Genomic DNA, 22,880 nt, shown 5'->3' with positions numbered 1-22,880 from the left:
TTCCTGTAAAATGTTTGGGTTCATGGGAGCTGGACCAAAGAGTGGAACAGGTGACAGACAAGACAATGCATTAGTTTATGCTAACTGGTGGGAGTGCAGATTTTTAGGGAGGGGGTGGCTGAGTCCAGGCTCTCCTATCGTGCCCAGGTATCAAGGGAAGGTGTGGCCAGGCAGTCCACTGTTGTTCTATGAATAGGACTCAGTGTCCCTGAGAACTGGCCTGGAGATCCATTAGGATGCTACAGACAACATAATTTTTCTATTTTTTGAGAAGCATTTTTGGGCCAAGGAGGAAATGGGATTCAAAAATTGATCTGTGAAGTTCCTACATTTGGATGTAGGTCCACACAGGAGGAAAAACCCTGCTTCAGTCTATTCACTTGTAACAGAGCAAAATAAAGCCATAAACTCCTCATTGAAGCTATAGGGAGGGAGAAACTGACAAGTTCCCTATGAAAAAGAGATGGTGTATAGAAATTAATTGTGCTATACCCATGGTTGCTATTTTCAAAGATTTATGAAATGTTATTGCTAGTCTCTTTAACATGCTGTCTTCTTTTTATTTTATTGAATGCAGTAGTAGGAGGCTTTTGAATTCTCCTGCCTGGTCCTCTCCCATCCCCAGGAATATAACTTTCAAGGAGAAAACACTGAACTACTCCCGATTTCATTTCCAATCTGTAGAATTCCCACTGTCCCCACTGTCCTCAACACCTGCATTTTGTGCAAATTGTTTTTCACACACATTTTACAAATTTTACGTGAAGCTTTGCTGCAATAAGTGTTATTCCAGGGACTTGTCTTTGGGGATTCTATTTTGCCAAAATGACTCTGGCCCTTGCCCTTTAAAAAAACAAACAAACAAAAAAGCCCAATCATTGTTGATAGAATATTTACTTAAGAACATTACCCCAATCATGGGTTAAACATACTGCTTCTACATGATGGATGTTATGTAAGTAATTTTGAGGCAGAGTGTTTTTAATCTGCCAAATCTCCGCTTCATAAGGATCTAGGTGGTGCCCCTCCAGTTGCTGAGGGGGCTGACCTGCTAATCCCATCCATCTCAGAACATGGTTTGTTTGTAGTCCTTATGAATTTGCCATGCCTTTCACTGGGGTAAATCTGAATCCTACATGGAGGTTAATAAAGCACCAGCCATGCTTATCTTGCTTCCCGAAAAGAACAGACTCAACGGCTCCTCTGGTCTCATGGATCTGCAACTACTTGGTTCAGAGACTATTCTCTTTTCCATGATAGTATAGCTTTGGAGAATATTAATATATTTCCAGCTCTGTGTCCATGTATTGAGAATTATATAAACTAGCTTCACAATATATAAATTGCTCAATAATTAGAACAAGCATCTCACATCAAAATAAGCAATTCAAATTTCATCTACTACCCAAATGCGAAATCCTCAAGAGTGCTGAGTTATGAAATTATGCAAACACAGAAATTAGCATTTTAAAAGTTCTCAACTGATAAAAAGTACTGTACTCTGTTCGTTTTTCCTGGGTATGCTTTAGTAATAGTAAGTAATAAGATAATTAGCACAGATACATTCCATCAAGCAGGATGTAGTGGGAAGTAGGAAGTTATTTAAATTCATTTGAGAAAGCTACCATAACTGGGAAAAGAAACATATGTAGGTATCTCATGTCAGCTTTTAAATGCCTATAGTGAGTTTTTGTTTAGAACTTGATAGAAAATTACTTGACTGCCTGATAGAGGGTAATCAATTTTGTTAACAGAGCTTGGACTTGCTATGTAAACATACGGATCTCTATCTTGGCCTCTTCTGTAAATCAGCTCATTCAGCAATTGAACATGATGAATACACTGGAAATAAAATCTTTTTTTTTTTTTTTTTTGAGACAAAGTCGTGCTCTGTCACCCAGGCTGGAGTACAGCAGCATGATCTCGGCTCACTGCAAGCTCCACCTCCCGGGTTCACGCCATTCTCCTGCCTCAGCCTCCCAAGTAGCTGGGACAACAGGTGCCCGCCACCATGCCCGTCTAATTTTGTTTTTGTATTTTTAGTAGAGATGGGATTTCACTGTGTTAGCCAGGATGGTCTTGATCTCCTGACCTCGTAAACCACCCGCCTTGGCCTCCTAAAGTGCTGGGATTACAGGCGTGAGCCACTGTGCCTGGCCTTGGAAATAAAATTCTTGAGGTGGGCATTGGTTGTTTGACCTGTCTAACATCTCTACCCCTCTGCTGTGGTGAGAGTCTCCTCTTTCCTTTGCAGGCATTTGGATGTGGCTGATCTCCCCAGTCTGCCTCTTTCCAAATCAATTTGAACACATGGCCAGGGCCTGGCCCCCCTTTCCCCACCCAGAGTGATTAATATTAGTTCAAGAGTGGGCACAGGATCCAGGCAGGGCTGAAGTTCCTCTAGGAGATCTGAGATATGGACACTGGAAGAGGAACAGCCCTTTGTCTTTTGGGATCTTGAGTTCTACTTCATGGATATAGGCTCAGGGCTGGCAGTGGCCACCTTACCAGCACTGATAATGTCACCTGCTGAGAATAAGCAGCATTGAACCATAGGGAGAAAGAAACAGCAGCCTAATGACATCATTGGACCCCAATAAATTGTCTTTTGGTCTACGCTAGTTTGAGATAGATTTTTTTCTGGTTCTTGTATTTAAATGAGTCCTTACAAATAAGTAACTTACATAGTTGTCTCTCTTCCTGCTAATCATCAGCAATTTCACTCCACACCTGCACACAGTGAAGGGCACATAGGGATTGTTAGGAACAGAGGTCTGAGGTATGAACATCTTGGATGGGTCTAGTACATCATGTATTAGGCCATTAGGTCCTTTTGAGCCACTAAAAATGTATGGAGATTCCTGAAGGAATACCTGCTTGTATGACATGTGCGTGTGTGTGTGGTATGTATATGTGTGAGTGTGTATATTTGTGTATAGTTTTATAGTTTTCCATTATGTTAATGTTAGCTAGAGGTGAAACAAGTTAAGTATGCCAGTATAATGTGTGAGGCATCCATTTCTCATTAATGAAGTAAACAGTGGCATTTGTGAAGGAACATGGGCAAGGAACTCAGCAAGCACGTGGGTGATTTCCCACCTACATCAGAAGAAACATGAAAGAGCAACTCTTAATTACAACCAAATATTAGCTTTGGCCCCTGGGAACTCATCATCCCATCTCAAGGTCTGTATTTATGAAAATTTAAGCAATGTCTTAAAACATGTTAATTTGTTCTTTGTTTATTTCTTTCCCTGACAGATTAATTTATTCCAAGGGACTTTGGTTCTCAAGCGCTAATATATCGATTGGGCCTATGTACGACATAGCTAACAGCCTGGGGAGGAGATTTTGATGGAAAACAAAAGTCTTTCTTGTAGTTTTCCTTAGGTAATTAACTTTATATTGTGAGCCCTGGACTGCTTCCAGTTTTCTCTGGATTTGCATCTCTCAGTTTTAGATCAATGGTTAATTTCATGAGAGGCTGGAAGTGCTGAAACACACACACACATACTCTCTCTCTGTCTGTCTGTCTGTCTCTCTCTCTCTCTTTGGACTTGAATAAGCCAGCTGAAGCACACTGGGACCATGAGCAAAGTTATATGTTTTTTTTTTTTTCCTATTGGGTGATGTCGTTCTGAGCACATCTATGCAAAGGACATGTAAACGGTAACAAGAATCTGAAGTACCACCTCTGGAGAAGCAAAGGAGGGGATAAGAGAAATGCTGTTTATCATTAATGGGAACTTCTCTTGGTTGCCTTTTGGATCCTTCAATCTTGTATAATCCCACTGGGAAGTCAAAGTAATGCTTACAAAGTACCATCCTTTTAATGTCTATTAATTGATTATCAGTTCTTTTGTTGCCCATGCACCGTACTCAGAAGTCTGTGGCACTTACATATAAATATCTGTATCTTGTAGAAAGAGAAGGTACATAGCAAGTAAGTAACAAAATTACCCCAGAACCCATATGCTCCCAAACCATTCTGATGTCTGTAACTACTCTTTTTTTTTTGAGACGGAGTCTCACGCTGTCACCTAGGCTATAGTGCAGTGGCCCAATCTCGGCTCACTGCAACCTCCGCCTCGCCTGTAACTATTCTTTACATCATGGAATTAACTTAGAATAGGAAACCTCCAGAAGTGTACCTGTCCCCAAATTTCAGGCAACTTCATAAGCATTTCTGGATTTTGTCTATAGGTATCCTTAAAAGTGTACAAACTTAAAACAGAACATCGAAAGTCAGTGACCCCTAATTATATTACTTCTCCTTCACAGAACATATCTTTCAAATCAACAAGCAAAGCAGAGGGATTTCTATTATACTTTAGAATTCCTGATTTCTACAAGCTTTGTTCCTTTACCTAGAGCGTCTACTAAATAAAAGAAACCTACATTATTATAAAATGCTAAACACAGGTCAGAACACTAATGTAGGTATTTTTACCACATAATACTGCACTTATGAATAGGCTAAATGGCATAAGCCTAGTCCTATTTACTGCTAGGATATATATTAATAACTAAAATGTAGCTAGCTATTACCAGGTGAAAACAGTAGCTGCTCAGGCTAACTGTGATAGACTGTATTACTTTTATACTAAATATTTGTGTTCCTATCCCTGAAGTGCCTCTCCCAGTAGAAAGATTCACTTCTCTACCCTGCTGAATTCAGGAATGGTCATGAAACTTCCTTTGGCCAGTGAAATGTGGGCCAAAAGGGTATGTGTCTTTGTAGACAGAAACTAGAGTGTGGTTTGCCAAGTCTCTGCCATAACCCTCAGGATGATCTAGATGAAAACTGCTATATCAGCCTGGGGTCTGGAGTGAAGAGGACACAGAGCAGAGCCGCAGCTGACCCATGTAGTATACAGCACAAATGCGAAAGAAACCTTTGTGGCTGTAAGCCACGAAGTTGCGGGGATTGTTTATTTCTGCATCATAATCTAATCTATCCCAACTGATACTATAGCTTAAACTAAATATGTACACTTTATTAGTTTGTACCTTTTGAAATTGTTGTTCGGTAGTAACAAACTATCTAATAGCAACAACCTCATACAATTTGACTTATTATAACTGAGAAAAATAGGAATATAAATTTCTACTCATGAATGCTTTTCCTCCCAGATGATAATTACTTATTAAGAGAAGAGCATATTTATTACTTGTATTTTATTTTATTTTGTTTTATTTTATTTTTTGAGATGGAGTTTCGCTTTTTTTGCCCAGGCTGGAGTGCCATGGCGCTATCTGGGCTCACAGCAACCTCTGCCTCCTGGGTTCAAGCGATTCTCCTCCCTCAGCCTCCCCAGTAGCTGGGATTACAGGCATGTGCCACCACGCCTGGCTAATTTTGTATTTTCTGTCAAGACAGGGTTTCTCCATGTTGATCAGGCTAGTCTTGAACTCCCAACCTCAGGTGATCTGCCCTCCTCGGCCTCCTAAAGTGCTGGGATTACAGGTGTGAGCCACTGCGCCCGGCCTGTATTTTATTTTTATAAGGAACATCATAGCAGAGTTAGAGAAAATGTTGCAAATATTTACGCATTCCTAAATCCACAGCAATGCTCATCATTGATTGAATGTCCTCCATGTGTCACTTTCTAGGAATGTATTAGGTGGGCAAGACAGACATGACTCATACCTTCATGGAGATTTCATTCACTCTAGTGATGGAGTTCAACTATAAACAATAATTGCAGGCTAGGAAATGAATAGATTAAGCCAAAATTACAGAGGAAAAGGAACTCATGGATATGGTGGTGGGTGATGGCCTCTCTGAAGAGTTGATGGTTGAGGCCTGAAGAATGAGAAAAGTGTTCTAGGCTGAGGGGACAGCATAATGCAAATGCCATCTCCATGTCCCAGAGGCAGATCAGATCTGCCCAGTGTAGCTAGAATGTAGTGAGGAAGGGGATCATGATGTGAGGTAAAGCTGAAGAAATGGAGTATGGACATGTCATACAGAGCTTTGATGGCCAGGGAGGCAGTTTGAATTTTTTTTTTAAGTCAATGGGAAGCTATGGAAGGAAAATGTGAAGAAAAAGACATGAAGCAGTTTATTTCTTCAACGCTGATCACTGTCTCTGCTGGGAGTCCCATATACGTACTGACACAAAGGGGAAGTGAGGGGACCAGTGATGAGGCTACTACAGGTCAGAGGCGATGGTTATCTGGAGCAGGTTGTGGCAGTGAAGAGGATGAGAAATGGACAAAATCAAGATGTATTCAGAAGGTCAAAACAGAACTTGTTGATGCTCTGGATGTGGAAAATGAGGGAAAGGAGACCAGCAAGAATGGCTTCCAGACTTCTGGCTTGGATCCTTGGGTGGACGTTGGTGCCACTTCTTTTTTTTTTAGATGGAGTCTCACTCTGTCCCCCAGGCTAGAGTGCAGTAGCATGATCTCAGCTCACTACAACCTCTGCCTCCTGGGTTCAAGCAATTCTCTTGCCTCAACCTCCCGAGTAGCTGGGATTACAGGCGCCCGCCACCAAGCCTGGCTAATTTTTTTTGTATTTTTAGTAGAGATAGGGTTTTACCATGTTGTCCAGGTTGGTTTTGAACTCCTGACCTCAGGTGATCCACCCCCACTCGCCTCCCAAAGTCCTGGGATTGCAGGCGTGAGCCACCGTGCCCGGCCAAACATGATGCCACTTATTAAAACAGGAAATACCAAGGGAGGACTAAGGTTTTCAAGACATGAGGGGATCAAGAGTTCAGTTCTGGACATGCTAAGCATAGGATACCCTGGAAACATCTGAGTGGAGATATCAAGTAGGAAGCTCTGTGTGTGTCTGAAATCCAGAGAAACAATCTGGGCTGGACATATGAACTGGGGCATCATCAACACATCAGTGGAATTTCAGGCTTGGAGAATAAATGTAAAGGGAGAAGAAAAAAGGTTCTCTGATGCCTGAGGAACCCCTGGCATTTAGAGGTTTGGGAGGAAACAAAGAGCAGCCATGAGGCTGGGGGAAAGCCAGAAGGGTGAGTCTTCACAGAAGCTGAGAAGAGAGTGGTTTAAGAAAACCATGGGTCAGCCTTGTCAAATGCTGCTGAGAGGCGGATGAGAAAAGGACAGAGAAGACGCCCTGGATCTGGCAACCTGGAGGTCTTTGGCAACCCTGATAATGTGTTTCAGGAGAGCGGTAGGACCCAAAGGGGTTCTCTAGCGGGAAATACAGATAACAGGTACAGTAAAAAATGTTTTAAAATTTGGCTAAGAAGGGGATAAGAGGAGAAGGGTGAGGGAGGAGAAGCCTAAATTAACCGAGTGTTTATGTTAAAGAGAGACTGTGAAAAATCCTGGAAGTGACTGAGTTTACCTGGAAGCTACCAGATTGTTTTCTACCATCAGCAAAAATGGAGACTTGAGAACTAGCTAACTTGCTATACATGTGCACAACTGCATTGTGTGGCCTCTTTCTGAAATACCATGTTCCTTAAGGGTCACCTTCTCTTCTTTCTTTTCCCACATTTCTGGAAGGAAATTGTTTGGGTTGCTTTAATTATTATAGCTTTTCTATCCCTACTTTGTCTTTTTTTGTTGCTTAAGTTCTGAATGATATGCAGTCACTGAAGAATGTTCTTTTGTTTCAGAAAGAATTATTGTTCCTCTCTAACTCAAAAGTGCTGACCTATTTGGCTTCTGTATCTGTTGATATAGTTCACCTCCCTCTTAGCTTAAGGGTCATTAAATGAGGGTAAAATTTCATTATAAATTTTATTTTTAAAATGTTTAATTAAGTTTTAATTGAAAAAATTCACACACTTTAGGTAAAGAAAAAAAGTTAAATAGCACAAAAGATTATAGAATAAATAAGTCCTCCCCAGAACCCTAGCCCTTGCTCCAGAGGAAACTGTTGCCCTTACTACCTTGTGTGAACTATTCTATATACATACAATTCTAAGGCTACATCTCCTGCCTGTAAAACAAAGATAAAAATAAAAACAAAACCCTCAAATGTGAGCATATTTACACACTCTGTGCTTTGCTTTTTTCATATTTCAATATAACATGGAAGCTTTTGCATAAAGTCAAGCATCGCTTAACAATGAGGATATGTTCTGAGAAATATGCCATTAGACAATTTTGTCTTCATTGGAATAACCTATAGTGTACTTACACAAACATAGATGGTATAGTCTATCAGACACCTAAGCTATATGGTATAATCTGTTGTTTTTAGGCTACAAACCTGTATAGCATGTTCCTGTACAAAATACTGTAGGCAATTATAACACAGTGGTAAAAAATTGTGTATCTAAACATACGTAAACTTAGAAAAGGTTCAGCAAAAATATGGTATGATAATCTTACGGGACCACCATCCTATATGTGGTTCATTGTTGATCACAACATTGTTATGTGGTCCATGATGATATAGCTATGTCATTCTTATTCATGGTTCCATAGTATTCCATTTTATGGATGTGCCATTATGTTAACAAGTTTCTACTGATGAATATTTATGTTTTTCTAAGCATTTTAAAACCAAACCAAAAATTTTCTTGAATGATTACACAAAACCTTTGCCTAAAAACACACAAAACCTTTACCCAATATGAAGTAGACAACTGTCATCCTAAATCCCAAAGATTGTTGGATTGGGAATAACTACTGTTTTCCTGTTTTGTAGTAAAAAAAAAAGGTGGCTGATGTTTGTGTGACTCTTTCATCTATGAAATCTGGGGATATCAGTGACACTAATCTATGCCATAGGAATAATGAGAAGAGAAAAAAATATGAAAGTTTTAAGACGTTTAGAAAAACAATCTTTTAGAATAAATATTTTATGGGCTATCAAATAGCTTATATAGCAAATGCATAGTATTTTGTATTTTCTTAGATAGCAATAGTCCTCACCTCAGTTGGACTATTATAATGTCCTTTTTGATTCTCTTCTTTCCCTCTCTCCTCTAAATTATTCTGCATGCCACTGCCAATTACTATATGTCATCCTGCTGATCAGAAGCTCCAGCGTCTCCCCAGAGCCCATGGGATAAAAGACAAAATCTTTAAGAATGACTTCTGCCAGGCGCAGTGACTCACACCTGTAGTCCCAGCACTTTGGGAGGCCAAGGCAGGTAGATCACCTGAGGTCGGGAGTTTGAGACCTCAGGTTTTTTCAAAATAGCAATGTTTCCTAAAGATGCTTTCTTTCACATTTATATGGACAATTAATATTTTCCATTTCAGACAATACTAAGACTTCTATGGGGTGGAGGGGGCGTGGATTTCATGGACCTAAGCAACGTATTCTGAGGGTGCTTAAAGTGCCCACAGGCCTTCCCCTAGTATCACCACTGATTTCAGGGGCAGGAAAGTGGAGATTTTAGGAAAATAAAGTTTATGAAGGTTTGGAAGTTTTTTTTTTGTTTTTTGTTTTTCTTTTTTGTGAGACAGAGTTTCGCTCTTGTTGCCCAGGCTGGAGTGCAATAGTGCGATCTTGGCTTACCGCAACCTCTGCCTCCCGGGTTCAAGTGATTCTCCTGCCTAAGCCTCCTGAGTAGCTGGGACTACACGCACATGCACCACCATGCCTGGCTAATCTTATATTTTCAGTAGAGACAGGGTTTCTCCATGTTGATCAGGCTGGTCTCAAACTCCCGACCTCAGGTGATCTACCTGCCTTGGCCTCCCAAAGTGCTGGGACTACAGGTGTGAGTCACTGCGCCTGGCAGAAGTCATTCTTAAAGATATTGTCTTTTATCCCATGGGCTCTGGGGAGACGCTGGAGCTTCTGATCAGCAGGATGACATATAGTAATTGGCAGTGGCATGCAGAATAATTTAGAGGAGAGAGGGAAAGAAGAGAATCAAAAAGGACATTATAATAGTCCAACTGAGGTGAGGAAAGCCTTGGCTGGAATGGGAACAGCAGAAGCAAAAAGTAAAAAGGACCTAAGAGTGAATTTAACTTTTTTTCCTGCCCTAGCACACTTGAGAAGACAAATCCTATTAACAGTGATTCACTCTGTATTCAAAACTTTGTTATAAGTGCAGCAGAAAACCCAAATTAAAAGGCTAAGCTATTACAGTATATTGCTACAAATCATTAAACTATATAAAAACAAGGAAGGTTAATGTTACAGAGTGGAGAGGGTGAGGAGGCTGTGCCTGGCTCCCATTCTCACAGCCACTGCAGTACATTGAGCTCCACAGAGACAGTGCCGGGGCAAGTGAGAGCCGCACGGGCACTGGGTGACTCTGTGCCTCGCTGAGGAAAAAGAACTCAACATGGGCAAAGGAGACCCTAAGAAGCCGAGAGGCAAAATGTCATCATATGCATTTTTTGTGCAAACTTGTTGGGAGGAATGTAAGAAGAAGCACCCAGATGCCTCAGTCAACTTCTCAGAGTTTTCTAAGAAGTGCTCAGAGAGGTGGAAGGCCATGTCTGCTAAAGATAAAGGAAAATTTGAAGATATGCAAAGGTGGACAAGGCCCGTTATGAAAGAGAAATGAAAACCTATATCCCTCCTAAAGGGGCGACAAAAAAGAAGTTTGAGGATTCCAATGCACCCAAGAGGCCTCCTTCGGCCTTTTTGCTGTTCTGCTCTGAGTATTGCCCAAAAATCAAAGGAGAGCATCCTGGCCTTCCTATTAGTGATGTTGCAAAGAAACTGGTAGAGATGTGGAATAACACTTTTGCAGATGACAAGCAGCTTTGTGAAAAGAAGGCTGCAAAGCTGAAGGAAAAATACAAAAAGGATACAGCTACATATCGAGCTAAAGGAAAGCCTGATGCAGCAAAAAAGGGAGTTGTCAAGGCTGAAAAAAGCAAGAAAAAGAAGGAAGAGGAGGAAGATAAGGAAAATGAAGAGGATGATGAGGAGGAAGATGAAGAAGATGATGATGAATAAGTTGGTTCTAGCCTAGTTTTTTTCCTTGTCTATAAAGCATTTAACCCCCCTGTACACAACTCACTCCTTTTAAATAAAAAAATTAAAATGTAAGGCTGTGTAAGATTTGTTTTTACACTGTACAGTGTCTTTTTTTGTACAGTTAACACACTACCAAATGTGTCTTTAGATAGCCCTGTCCTGGTGGTATTTTCAATAGCCACTAACCTTGCCTGGTACAGTATGGGGGTTATAAACTGGCATGGAAATTTAAAGCAGGTTCTTGTTGGTGCACAGCACAAATTAGTTATATATGGGGATGGTAGTTTTTCATCTTTAGTTGTCTCTGATGCAGCTTATATGAAATAATTGTTGTTCTGTTAACTGAATACCACTCTGTAATCACAAAATAAAAAGTTGCAGCTGTTTTGTTGACATTCTGAATGCTTCTAAGTAAATACAATTTTTTTTATTAGTATTGTTGTCGTTTTCATAGGTCTGAAATTTTTCTTCTTGAGGGGAAGTTTTTGCCCATTTTGAATCACATGAATTATTACAGTGTTTATCCTTTCATATAGTTAGCTAATAAAAAGCTTTTGTCTATGCACCCTGCATATCATAATGGGGGTAAAGTTAAGTTGGGACAGTTTTCATCTGTAACTGAAAATCCAAAATCTTGATCAGTTAAGAAATTTCACATAGCCCACTTATATTTACAAACTGATAAGTAATCAATCTACTCACAGCATGGGATTATTAGAAGCAAACATTTTGAAAGTCTGTCCTTAAAGGACTAATAGAAAAGTATGCTTTATCCTTTACATGAGGACTCTATTCTTTAACTCCCATTACCATGTAATGGCAGTGATATTTTGCAGTTCCCACATTAAAGAAGACCTGAGAATGTATCCCCAAAAGCATGAGCTTAGAATATAAGACTGCCAAATTAAATTTTTTGTTGACATTAGTCTCAGTGAAGACTATGAAAATGCTGGCTATAGATGTCTTTTCCCATTTATCTAAATATGGACTGCTCAGGAAATGAGACTTTCCATTAAAAGTATTTTTAATTAATTGGGCCAGCTTTTAAAATAGGGTATATTTTCCCATATTATGGTTTGCCCCTTTATAAATCCAAGTAGATAAGAGGAAGGAAGACACTTAAACTTTGCATTTCAGTATGAATTATTCAATTTATTTGAATGATTTTTCTTTACAAAACCCAAACTCATTCATTAGTCATGTTTATCTGCTTAGCAGTTTAGGGAACAATTTGGCAATTTTGTGGTTTTCAAGATTATCGTTTTCTTGAAGTGCCAGTATTCTAAAATAGCGTTCTTATAATTTTACGTGCTATTGTGATGGAGTGTTGTTTTGTTATACAATTTTGACTTGGATTACTTCCATTTGGATTTGTTTATGTAATTTCAGGAGGAATACTGAACATCTGAGTCCTAGAAGATACTAATAAACTAATAATTGCAGAGTTAAAAAAAAACAACAACAAGGAAGGGCTTATCTTCAGAGTTCTCTATTGTTTACATCCAGTGGACCATTTTTGCATTCCTTCATTAGTGCCTTCCCAGAGCCATCACTGCCATAAGAAGCAAGGCAAGATCTCCAGGAAGGGAAAATAATGAACAATTATGGCTGACTTATGAATTTAATAATTTTTGCTAGATAAATCCTAGATAAAGATAAACATTTTAAGGATATTTGTATTAAATCTAAATATTAAAAAATTTGAAAAATGATAAAAGCAAATATGGGTGAATATTTAATCACAAGGTGGGAAAGATTTTTCTAAGCCTGAGACTAAGGGCAAGCACTCTAAAATATTGAGCTGAATACATCAAAAAGAACTTTTTTTGTTGTTTTTCTGAGACGGAGTTTCACTCTGTCACCCAGGCTGGAGTGCAGTTTCACAATCTCGGCTCACTACAACCTCCACCTCCCAGGTTCAAGCAATTCTGCTGCCTCAGCCTCCCAAGTAGCTGGGATTACAGGCGCCCGCCACCATGCCTGGCTAAGTCTTTGTATTTTTAGTAGAGATGGGGTTTCACCATGTTGGCCAGGCTAGTCACTAACTCCTGACCTCAAATGATCCGCCTGCCTTGGCCTCCCAAATTGCCGGGATTACAGGCAAAAAAACCCTTTTAACAGTAAAAACAACCAAGTGATAAATAGAAAGAAAATACTTGTAACAGCTATATTTGACAACAGATTACTGTGCCTAATATGTAAAGAGCTACTACAAATCTTGGGGAGTAATAGATTTTCTACCCAGAGCTCTCTTTGGAAAATAAAACAGATTGTATACACCTTCTGAAATGCCTCTCCTTTGATGTAACTGCCTGGAGTATTGTCAAATGGGTGCTACCAGTATGAACAGTATTCTATGCTTTAGCTTGATGTAGTCCTTACTACTGGGTGGTACAGAGATAGAGAATGACTAGGAACACAGTGAGGAGTGAGGGAGAATGTCCTGCAGGGTGAAATGAAGACAGGATGGGTGGAAACACTGAAGAAAATGAACAGAGAAACACAAAAGCTATTTTTCAAGCCATACAGCACTCTGAGAAGTATGTATCTAACACACTGGGCCTGACCTGCAGTAGGCACTTCATTAAATGTGCATTGAATTTAAACAGAGGCATGAAAGGACTTGAGGCAAAGAGGCAGGACCTATTTCTAATAATAATTGTAATTATAATTACAATAATGGTTAACTATAGTTTTATAGCTTACGAGGTACTAGATTCTTAGCTTAGCTCTGGACATGGGTAATTTCATTTAATTCCTGTAACAACTCTGAAAGATTTGTACTGTCATTACCATTTTATAGATTCTGAAACTGAAGCCCAGGACCCCCTAACCCAAGTTCACATAACTAGGAAATGGCTTGTTCATACAAATTTGGGCCATGTAAGTCCAGAGCCCACATCCTTACAACTACACTCTGTGTCCTTACTGCCATCCCTCACCAGCAGGTAGACCACATGTGGTCTCAATGGACTCGGGTCTGTGGCCTGTAGCCATAGCGTGGTTCTTAGTATAAAGGCTGCAGTTCTGAATTTCCACACAGGATAGCTGGATTCCCCAAGGGCCATGAAGTGTCAGACTAAGCTGGAAGGCTGAGAGATTCAAAAAGGAAAAGTTGCCACAAAATATATGATCTTTTCGGCCTTCTAATCATTCTAATCGTAGTTTCCAGTGACCAAACTGCACTCTGTTTATTCAGATGGAGGCAGGCCATGGTGCCAAGCACTGTGCATTGCAGGGGAATTCATTCGTGAGGCCCTTTGATGTCTCATGAATCCCAGGAACAGTCGGCTGAAGCAGGCAGAACTGCTTTGTGTTTATGCCTCTAAACAGAACCATTTGAATACACAGACCAAAAGACCTGGTCCAGGAGCACTGCGTTTTCTCCAATAGAGTGATTCATTGCTAATGTCTTCATTTTGGACACTGCAGTTGAATGTGAAACCATATGCTTTAAATTAAAAGCACACTAAGCAAATCACAAGTTTCTCAAGATGGTGCTTAAAGTCTGTTTTGGGATCTGTTCGCTGCCAAAAGACCCATATGATCCTGTAATTAAACAACAGATATTTTCTGGAAAATCAATCATTTTAGCTGTCCCCAAATGCTATAATTATGATGTTTAGGTGCTATGTTGAGAAATAGGTTGCACAACTAGACCCTTTGACCCTTTTAGAATTGTTTGTTCCCTACTCTGATATTGTCCTGATCTTTCTCTAGCCATCTTATTCTAATTCATTGTATTAGAATGTGAAGCTTTTTAGTTAAATGAGCAATAAACAGCAGAATACAGAGCCAGAAATGTTGGCAACAGAGGCACTAATAATAGATATTATTATATCTACTTGTCCAGAAGATTCATTCACCTTGAGGATAATACCACAATCATTTAGGGTTCATGATTGTAGTCATCAGAAACTGAGACCATCTTTTCTTTTTTTTTTCCCTAACCACTACACAGGGTGGGAACAATTGAGACCATCTTATGCAAAAAGGAAATTCACTGGAAGGAAGTCAGGGACTCATAGAATTGATGGGAGGGTTGAGAACCCAGCATGGACAATAGGCAGGATCCAGAGGTACTCTGGAGGGCCAGGCAATACAAACAGGCCTTGCTGCTGTTGTTCTCCAACCTCCACAGCTCCTTGCTTGGTTGGCTGAAGAGTCTGGGAGGAGCACCAGCTCGGCAGGGCTTTTTTTTTTTTTCTTTTGAGATGGAGTCTCCCTTTGTTGCCCAAGCTGGAGTGCAGTGGCGCAATCTCAGCTCACTGCAACTGCCTCCTGGGCTCAAGCGATTCTCCTGCTTCAGCCTCCTGGGTAGCTGGGATTACAGGTGTGCCACCATGCCCGGCTAATTTTGTTTGTATTTTAGTAGAGCCGAGGTTTCACCACGTTGGCCAGGCTGCTCTCGAGGCAGGGCCTCTTTCAAGGGTTTGTTCCATGGTGGCTCTGTAGTGGGAGAGAGACAACATGGAGCCTACTTCCCACCTAGACAGTGAGATTTCCCAAAGAAGACAGGGATGCTGAGAGTAGGGCAAGGTAAATGTTGGACAGCTCAGAATTCCGGCACTACATTCCTGAAATGGAGATTCCCCACCCCAGCCATATTTTCCTGCCTAAGCAGAAAAATGTGTAGACAGAAAACCAACTTCATGAGGGTCAAGAAGAGGTGAAGATAGTACGCCTAGTTAGAAGGGGCTAGGCTGCTCAAAGAGACTCCTTTTCTGAAGGAATCTAAGCCTATTTTACAGGCCTGTGGCTGGTGACCATGTGTGTTAAGAACAATGGCTTCTTTCACCTAATTCAGCTTGGAGGTTGCTTTCTACAAAATGCACCATTTCTTATCCCCTTAAAGGGCCTTCTCTAGGCCCTGGGGGACAGCGGGAGGTTTCTGGGGTAGTGGTGGTTTGGGGGCAGAGGGTGGAAAAAGAACAGAGGAAGAGATGCCTATTTAAATGAGTTGTTCTTCCCCCTATAAACCTTATGGGTGGGAGAAAACATGTAGTCAGAATTAAGGAATTTCATGGCCAAATCAAGTCCAATTATGAATGTGTGGTAATGTGTAGGTATGTGGAACAGTTAGAAACATCGTTCTGCACAGTTTACGTTGTACTCTGAGGCCCAGATAAACTCAGGTAAAAGCCAGCTCTGGTGAGGAGAAAGCAGAGGGGCTGGAAATGGTAACAGTCAAACAGGGACCACCTACCAGGTAAGGGACTCACAGACCAGTCCTCTCCAGGGCCTCTACTTGAAGCGACAGCTTTTGGGTGAGTTCAGGTAGGGGTGCCCCTCAGAAAGGTTGTGATGGGACTTGAATTATTTGCAGTATTACAACAAACCCAGCCAGAATCACAAACAGGCTAATTAGTACTCCAAATTTTTTTTCCTTTTGGCCAGAAATTAACTTACTCTGTGTGGTAACATTGACTGTATCATGCTCTTGGGTTAAGCCCTAATGGCAACCATTCCTATAATTAATGAAGTGGGAAAGTTAATTTTATTAAACAAATCCTACCCTTGGGAGAAGACATCCATTTCAAAATATAGCATCAACAAGAGAGAGAATAATAAAAGGTGTAATAGATGGTGAAAATGTTGGAAACACCTGGATTCAGGTATTTCGACTGTAAAAGGTCCTCACTAAGATGCAACTACATTTGGGAGGGTGGATTCCTTAGCAACCACAACCACAGAAGCCTCATTCATTAATTAGGCTGGCTGAGCAAGGAGAAAGGTTGGTTGGAATAACAGTGAGAAGGGAAGCCTGCGAAGGCACAGATGGCATGCTCTTTGGAGCTGGAGGACCTTGGATAGCTGGGAATACCCTTAAAGCACTCAGAAGCCAGGCATGGTGGCTCACACCTATAATCCCAGCACCTTGGGAGGCCAAGGCAGGAGGACTGCTTGAGCCCAGGAGTTCAAGACTAGCCTGGGCAACGTGACGAGACCCCGTCTCTACAAAAAATACAAAAATTAGCCAGTCGTGGTGGTGCGTGTGCCTGGTCCCAGCTACTCAGGAGGCTGAAGTGGGAGGATTGCTTGAATCTGGGGGTTCAAGGCTGCAGTGAGCCATGTTCATGCCACTGCACTCCAGCCTGAGTAACAGAGTGAGACTCTGTCTCATAAAACAAAAACAAAAACAAGCACTTAGAGAATAACAGTAAACAAGGAGAAGAGGGGCAAAATGAAGATGCAGCAGAGACATAAGGCTAATAATGGCTTCTACCTCGTAATTCAGTCTTCCTCATCTAAGGCTGCACCAGACAACTCGTCTCCAGTGCCCACAAGATCCCCATCAATCATCGGGCCGTCTTTAGTTAAGGCAGTAGTGCAAGAACTATCATTTTTGGAACACCCCCTACCTGGTGTGATTGGCATGTACTACCTTTACTCCTCACCACAACCCTGCAAAATGGTGGTTACTGATCCTATTTTACAGAAATCAAAACTTAGGTTTGGAGGGGGTAAGTAACTTATTTGCCTGAGATCCCATGGCTCAATGTCAGAGCCAGATGTGATCATCGGGCTCCAGAGCCCATGTCTATGTCCCTCTCCTGCACAGGTTCTTTCTCAGAAGCCTGGGGCACAACACTGTCCTTAGATCCTCTTTACACCACAAATTCAGCTGGGTCAAGAGTAGCCAATGAGGATTTAATGATTACCTTCTGTACCTGGTAGTTGCCGCTTTCAGGAAAGTAGAGAGGAAAGTGATAGCAACAAGGGTGTGTGTGTGCTGGGAAAGAGTGCATACTCATTGGGCAGATTGGAACAACCAGAGAAAAGCAAGGTAGGAAAGGCTGCAAGGAGGAGGTGGTGACTGGAATATAGATGGGATTGGGATTTGCACACGAAGGGTAAGTTTTAGCTTGAAGCACAGTTTACCTCAACACATCTGCTACTGGGTGGGATGTTCAGGCCCTGCCAGCCTCAGGCAATGAATTCGCAGCACAAAGTTAGCCATCATGTTCCTCTCTCCCTTGAAACCTGTGGTAAAATTCCTATTTGCTATTAGAAAATTTGTTAGATGTCTGTTAGTTGCAAATGACAGAAACCACTGCAAATGTGTTTACCCAACATAGGAAACATTGGCTTACTAGAAGAGCTGGCTTCAGGTATTCCAGGGACTAAAATCATGTAACCTGTATCTTCTGTCTCCTGCTGTCCCCTGCAAGCCTAGGGTCTCTCCTCTCCTCATCTCTCATCTCCGCTCTCTTCTCCCTAGCTTCGCCATGCACTGACGATATTTTTTTTAACTTCATACAGCCTTCCTCTACTTGGCCAAGGCGGTGGTGGTAGAAATGATAGGGCAGGAGGATGGGATTTGGAGGTCAAGAGGTAGCCATATATAAAATCTTAGAGAGGCCTAACCTGAGGCATTTGTCCTACTCTGGACCAATTACAGTGATCAGGGAGATAGTTGATTCAGATAGATGAGCTTGGGTCACATACCCGAAGTTCTGGCCAGGGTTTAGTGTAATATGCCTGACGGCTCCATCAGAACCATAAACAGTGTGTATATTAGGGTATAATTTTCCAAAGGAAGGAAGGTAACATGATCAAAGTGGATGAAAAGGAATGCTGGGCTGACACCACTAACAGTTGGTGACAGTATCTTTATGAATATCAGAATGTACAATATCAGCGAGCCCCAAGAAATAACATAGATTCTCTAGGAAAAATGTTTGGATGTTTCATGATATAGAAAAATCTTGCAGTTGCTCCTGACTAATGACTACTAAGGTGCACATCAGAGAGAGCTGGAAACAAAACAGTGGAAGGCCAAGGCTGCATTCATGTTCAAGTGTATAGAGCTCATTTATTTTAAGATGTGCAGTTCTCTTTTAATTACTTATGATGTCTCACAGCATACTATAAGTAGATCCCAGTATGTACTGTGATAATAACAACATCTTAGGACTAACAGACCTCACTTGGGTCTTTGTTCTCCAGCTCTTGCTAAGAGGCAGGAGAGAGCCAGTGTTAGCTGATATTCAGATCTGTTTATCAGCTTGGTGATGTAGCTTTTCTGTGCTGATGTATACAAGGGGCTATGCACCTTGCAATCAACTGACTTAGGTAAACTCTATGAACCTGGGTAAGTTGTTTTGGGTCACTGCACCTTGGTTTTCTTATTTATAAAACGGAGATGGGGCCAGGCATGGTGGCTCATGCCTGCAATCCCAGCACTTTGGAAAGCCAAGGTGGGAGGATCGTGTGAGCCCAGGAGTTCAAGACCAGCCTGGGCAACATAGCGAGACCTTGTCCCTACAAAAAATAATTTTAAAAAATTAGCCAAGTGTGGTGGCAAGCTCAGGTAGTCCCAGTCACTTGGGATGCTGACGTGGGGGGATCGCTTGAGTTCAGGAATTTGAGGTTGCAGTGATCTATGATCGTGCCACTACACTCCACCCTGGGAAACAGAGCAAGGCTGGCTCACTCTCTCTCTCTCTTTCTAGAAATCTATCTCCTCCTCTCACTATAGACAGACAGATCTATGTATAGAAAGAGATGTAAATAGATTTATCTAGAGATCTATGTATCTATGTATCCATCTATCTATCTACCTATTTAGGTATATAATCTCTATCTATAGATATATATCTATATATAGATCTAGATATCTAGATATCTATATATATCTCATAAAACAGATATAGATATATCTGTCTATATATCTATATGTATCTATATCTATCTATATGGATAGACAGAGAGAAAGAGATGTAAGAGATGGTAAGACTCCCTAGAGTTGGTGAGTGATTCATTCATTAATGTATTCCAACAGTCAGAAATATTTATTGAGCATCTACTATGGCCATGTGATGGGCACCAAGGATACTTCACTAAAGAGAATGTACATGATCCCTGCCCTGCCCTCATGAACCTTATGGTCAGTGAAGGAGACAGATGAAAGGAAAGGAAATTCAAACAGCACCCAGGGACAGGGCCTGGTACACAGTAAGTGCTCAATAAATGTGAATTGCCTTATCTTCTCTTTGCCTGTCAATTCATTCACTCATTTTGTTTTAACCTAGAAATGGTGGCAAGGCTCTTAATTTCTCTAAGCTGTGGTTTTCTCATGGGTTTATTGAGGTGTTGGGGAGGCTTTCTAATCTTTCTTCTTGCCCCAAAATTCTGCAAATCTGTGGTTCTCTTTCCTCTTCACCCAGGGTGTAGGGAATGGTCTTATTAAAGAGAAACTTTCACTTGAATCCTATGTCTTTGAAGAACAGCCTTATTAGTATTGCCAGGTTGGCCCTTTACCACCAACTTCACAATAATATAAAGCTTTTTAGGGATATTTCTACCCTGCCACGCCTGAAACATCCTCAAAAAGCACCTCTATCAACAGAATGGCACATACGAGAACAATTTTAGTGATATGGTTATGGTGAGGGCTTTGGCTCAGGTAGATCTGGTTGGAATCCCAGCACTGGGTATGGGATTTTGGGCAAATGATTTAACCTCTTCATACCTCACTTTCCACATTGTAGGTGGGAATTAAAAATCAACTTCAACAGAATTATTGTGGGAATTGAATAAGATAGTGTGTATAAGATAATGCTTGGTATGGAGTACGTGTTTAATAATGGAATACACTGCCTTGAGTTGAGAAGCAACTGCATGTTTATTGCAAAATGGTTGAACTTCTGGAAGTAAACATTTGCAGCTGGTTCTAGATTTCTACGACCAAGCTTAATGTGTTTTTAAGTTCAATACGTAATGCTGGTGCATTCTGTATATACATTATTCTTTTGGCAGAAGTATGGGGGAAGAGACATTAAGAAAGTTAACCAGGAAAGGTAGTGGCCTTGGGCCAATCACATGCCCTGGGCTTTAGTTCCTAACCCCTGAAACAAGAGGGTTGGAATAGATAATCACTAAAATCCTTTTTAATTCTAAAGTTCTATGATTGCAGGGCTGAAAATCTGTGGGAGAATTTTCCACAAAAGAAAAAAAAAGTCTCTGTCCTGCTCTGCTGCACCCTCCCTTTCCACACTAGACCTGCCAACTGATGACTGTGTTAGCCACCCTTCACTGTCACTAACCTCTTTGTCATTAACCTCACATTTTAACAGAAAATCTCTTTTGTCCATTGAATGTGAAAAGGTGTGGTTTACAACCCTGACATCTCTTTGATTTTTAATTTTTGATCTCAGAGAAAGTAGTTTGAACTCATTTAGCATGATCATGAGAAATACTAGAGGGTCTATGAACCTTTAATACAGACACCCAAGAGTTTTAGGCCTCCTGGAAATGAGATGAGCCTTTGTGAAGGTCTGAAATTGCAGACACATATTGATACTGTACAATCTCTTAAGTCCACAGGAATCCGCTGATGCTCAAAGGAGAGCAATCAAAAACCTAAATTAATAATTATGTCAATAGATTTTCCTAAAGAAAAAATTACCTACACCTGAGGCAATTGGGAAAAATAAAGCTCCAAGTTGGGAGAGAGAAGTAATCAAGCATCCAAAGGCCCACTTTGATAATGTTCACTTTTAAACATTGAGAGCAAATCTGTTATTATGTCCTTTTTCTTCTCCAGCCCATTTCAGCAGGAGTCTGTGGCCTCTGAATATTGAGACATATTCTCTCAAGGTAATTGACTCTAAGATCCCACTGCAAAGCCAAAATCTGAGAGACTGTGAGTGCAGAGTATCGCGGCCAAATGTTTCTCCCTGCAGCACCCTAGAGAGCCTGAGGGAGAGAAGCCACTGTGAATACTACGACCCATGGTCCAGGCAATTCTAAATCTGGTGTCCAAGTGTAGCACCCCACCACCGACTCTCCCCTTTTGGGTTTCTCTGCAGCAGACCACTTTTTCTTCTCCAAATTCAGCCAGATTTTTCTTAGCTCAGTTCCATGCAGGAAAATACAAAAAGGAAGATCTTTCAGGTAACTGAATTTTGTAGATTCAGAGAGTTTTGAGGCCAAAAAAAAAAAAAAAAAATCAATCAATCATATATAGTATACTACTTCTGGTAATGGGCAAGGAAATGTTTGAAGAAAGTAGCCTCAGCTGGTGTGAGGAGAGGTACATTTGGTGGGTTCTGGCTCCCTCATTACAGGTAACTTAAAAAAATATGTTAATGTAGGGGTGTGAGGGTGGGGTGGGGATATAATGAGAAATTTTGCTGGATGTAAAACCAAAATATGAAGGAGTATTTCCATTTCTTCCAACCACCTTAGGTGTCTACTCTTGTACTATAAGGAGAAAAGTTAAGATAGAACTTTTGAGAAAGAAACCCCTCATATAAAAAAATCTTTGTCCTTTTACCCATAGAAAACATTTACTCTCCTATCCCTTTTGGTTCTGTTTAGAGAAAGTAACTGTAACAAGAATTTTGTCCTGGAAAGTAACTTCCCATATCATGTATATACAGGCATATATCACTTCATGATGGGGATAATGTTCTGAGAAATGTGTTGTTAGGTGAATTTGTTATTGTGTAAACTTCATAGAGTACTTACACAAACCTAGAGAGTATAGCCTACTACATACCTAGGTTAATACAGTACAGCCTTTGCTCCTAGGCTACAAACCTGTACATCATATTACAATAGGCAATTACAATACGATGGTATTTGTGTATCTAAACATAGAAAAGGTGCAGTAAAAATAGATATGAAAGATAAAAAATGGTACATCCGTATAGGGCACTTGACATAAATGATGCTTACAGGACTGGAAGTTGCACTGGGTGAGTCAGCGAGTGAGTGGTGAGTGAATGCGAAGGACATTACTGTACATTGCCAGAGTTTATAAACACTGTACACTTAGACTACACTAAATTTATTTAAAAATTTTTCTTCAATAATAAATTAACCTTAGCTTACTGTAACTTTTTAACCTTATAAACGTAAATTTTCTAAATGTTTTGACTCATAATAACACTTAGCTCAAAACATAAACACTTTGTGCAGCTGTACAAAAACATTTTCTTTATATCTTTATTCTATAAGCTTTTTTCTATTTAAAATTTTT

General features: G+C 40.6%; 1 protein-coding gene and 1 pseudogene across 1 annotated transcript in view; one reads left to right on the top strand and one right to left on the bottom strand.

The window, feature by feature from the left end:
• MYO3B (myosin IIIB) overlaps positions 1 to 22,880 on the bottom strand; it is a 446,006-nt gene that overhangs the window by 43,005 nt on the left and 380,121 nt on the right. The gene's annotated exons all lie outside the window — the stretch shown is intronic.
• LOC101137063 (high mobility group protein B1-like) lies at positions 10,248 to 10,870 on the top strand (annotated as a pseudogene).

The sequence above is a fragment of the Gorilla gorilla genome, chromosome 11 (assembly GCF_029281585.2).
Source record: "Gorilla gorilla gorilla isolate KB3781 chromosome 11, NHGRI_mGorGor1-v2.1_pri, whole genome shotgun sequence".
NCBI classification, from domain to species: Eukaryota; Metazoa; Chordata; class Mammalia; order Primates; family Hominidae; genus Gorilla; species Gorilla gorilla.
Note: the sequence above shows the minus strand (reverse complement) of the source record. Positions and strands in the feature narration are given on the sequence as shown.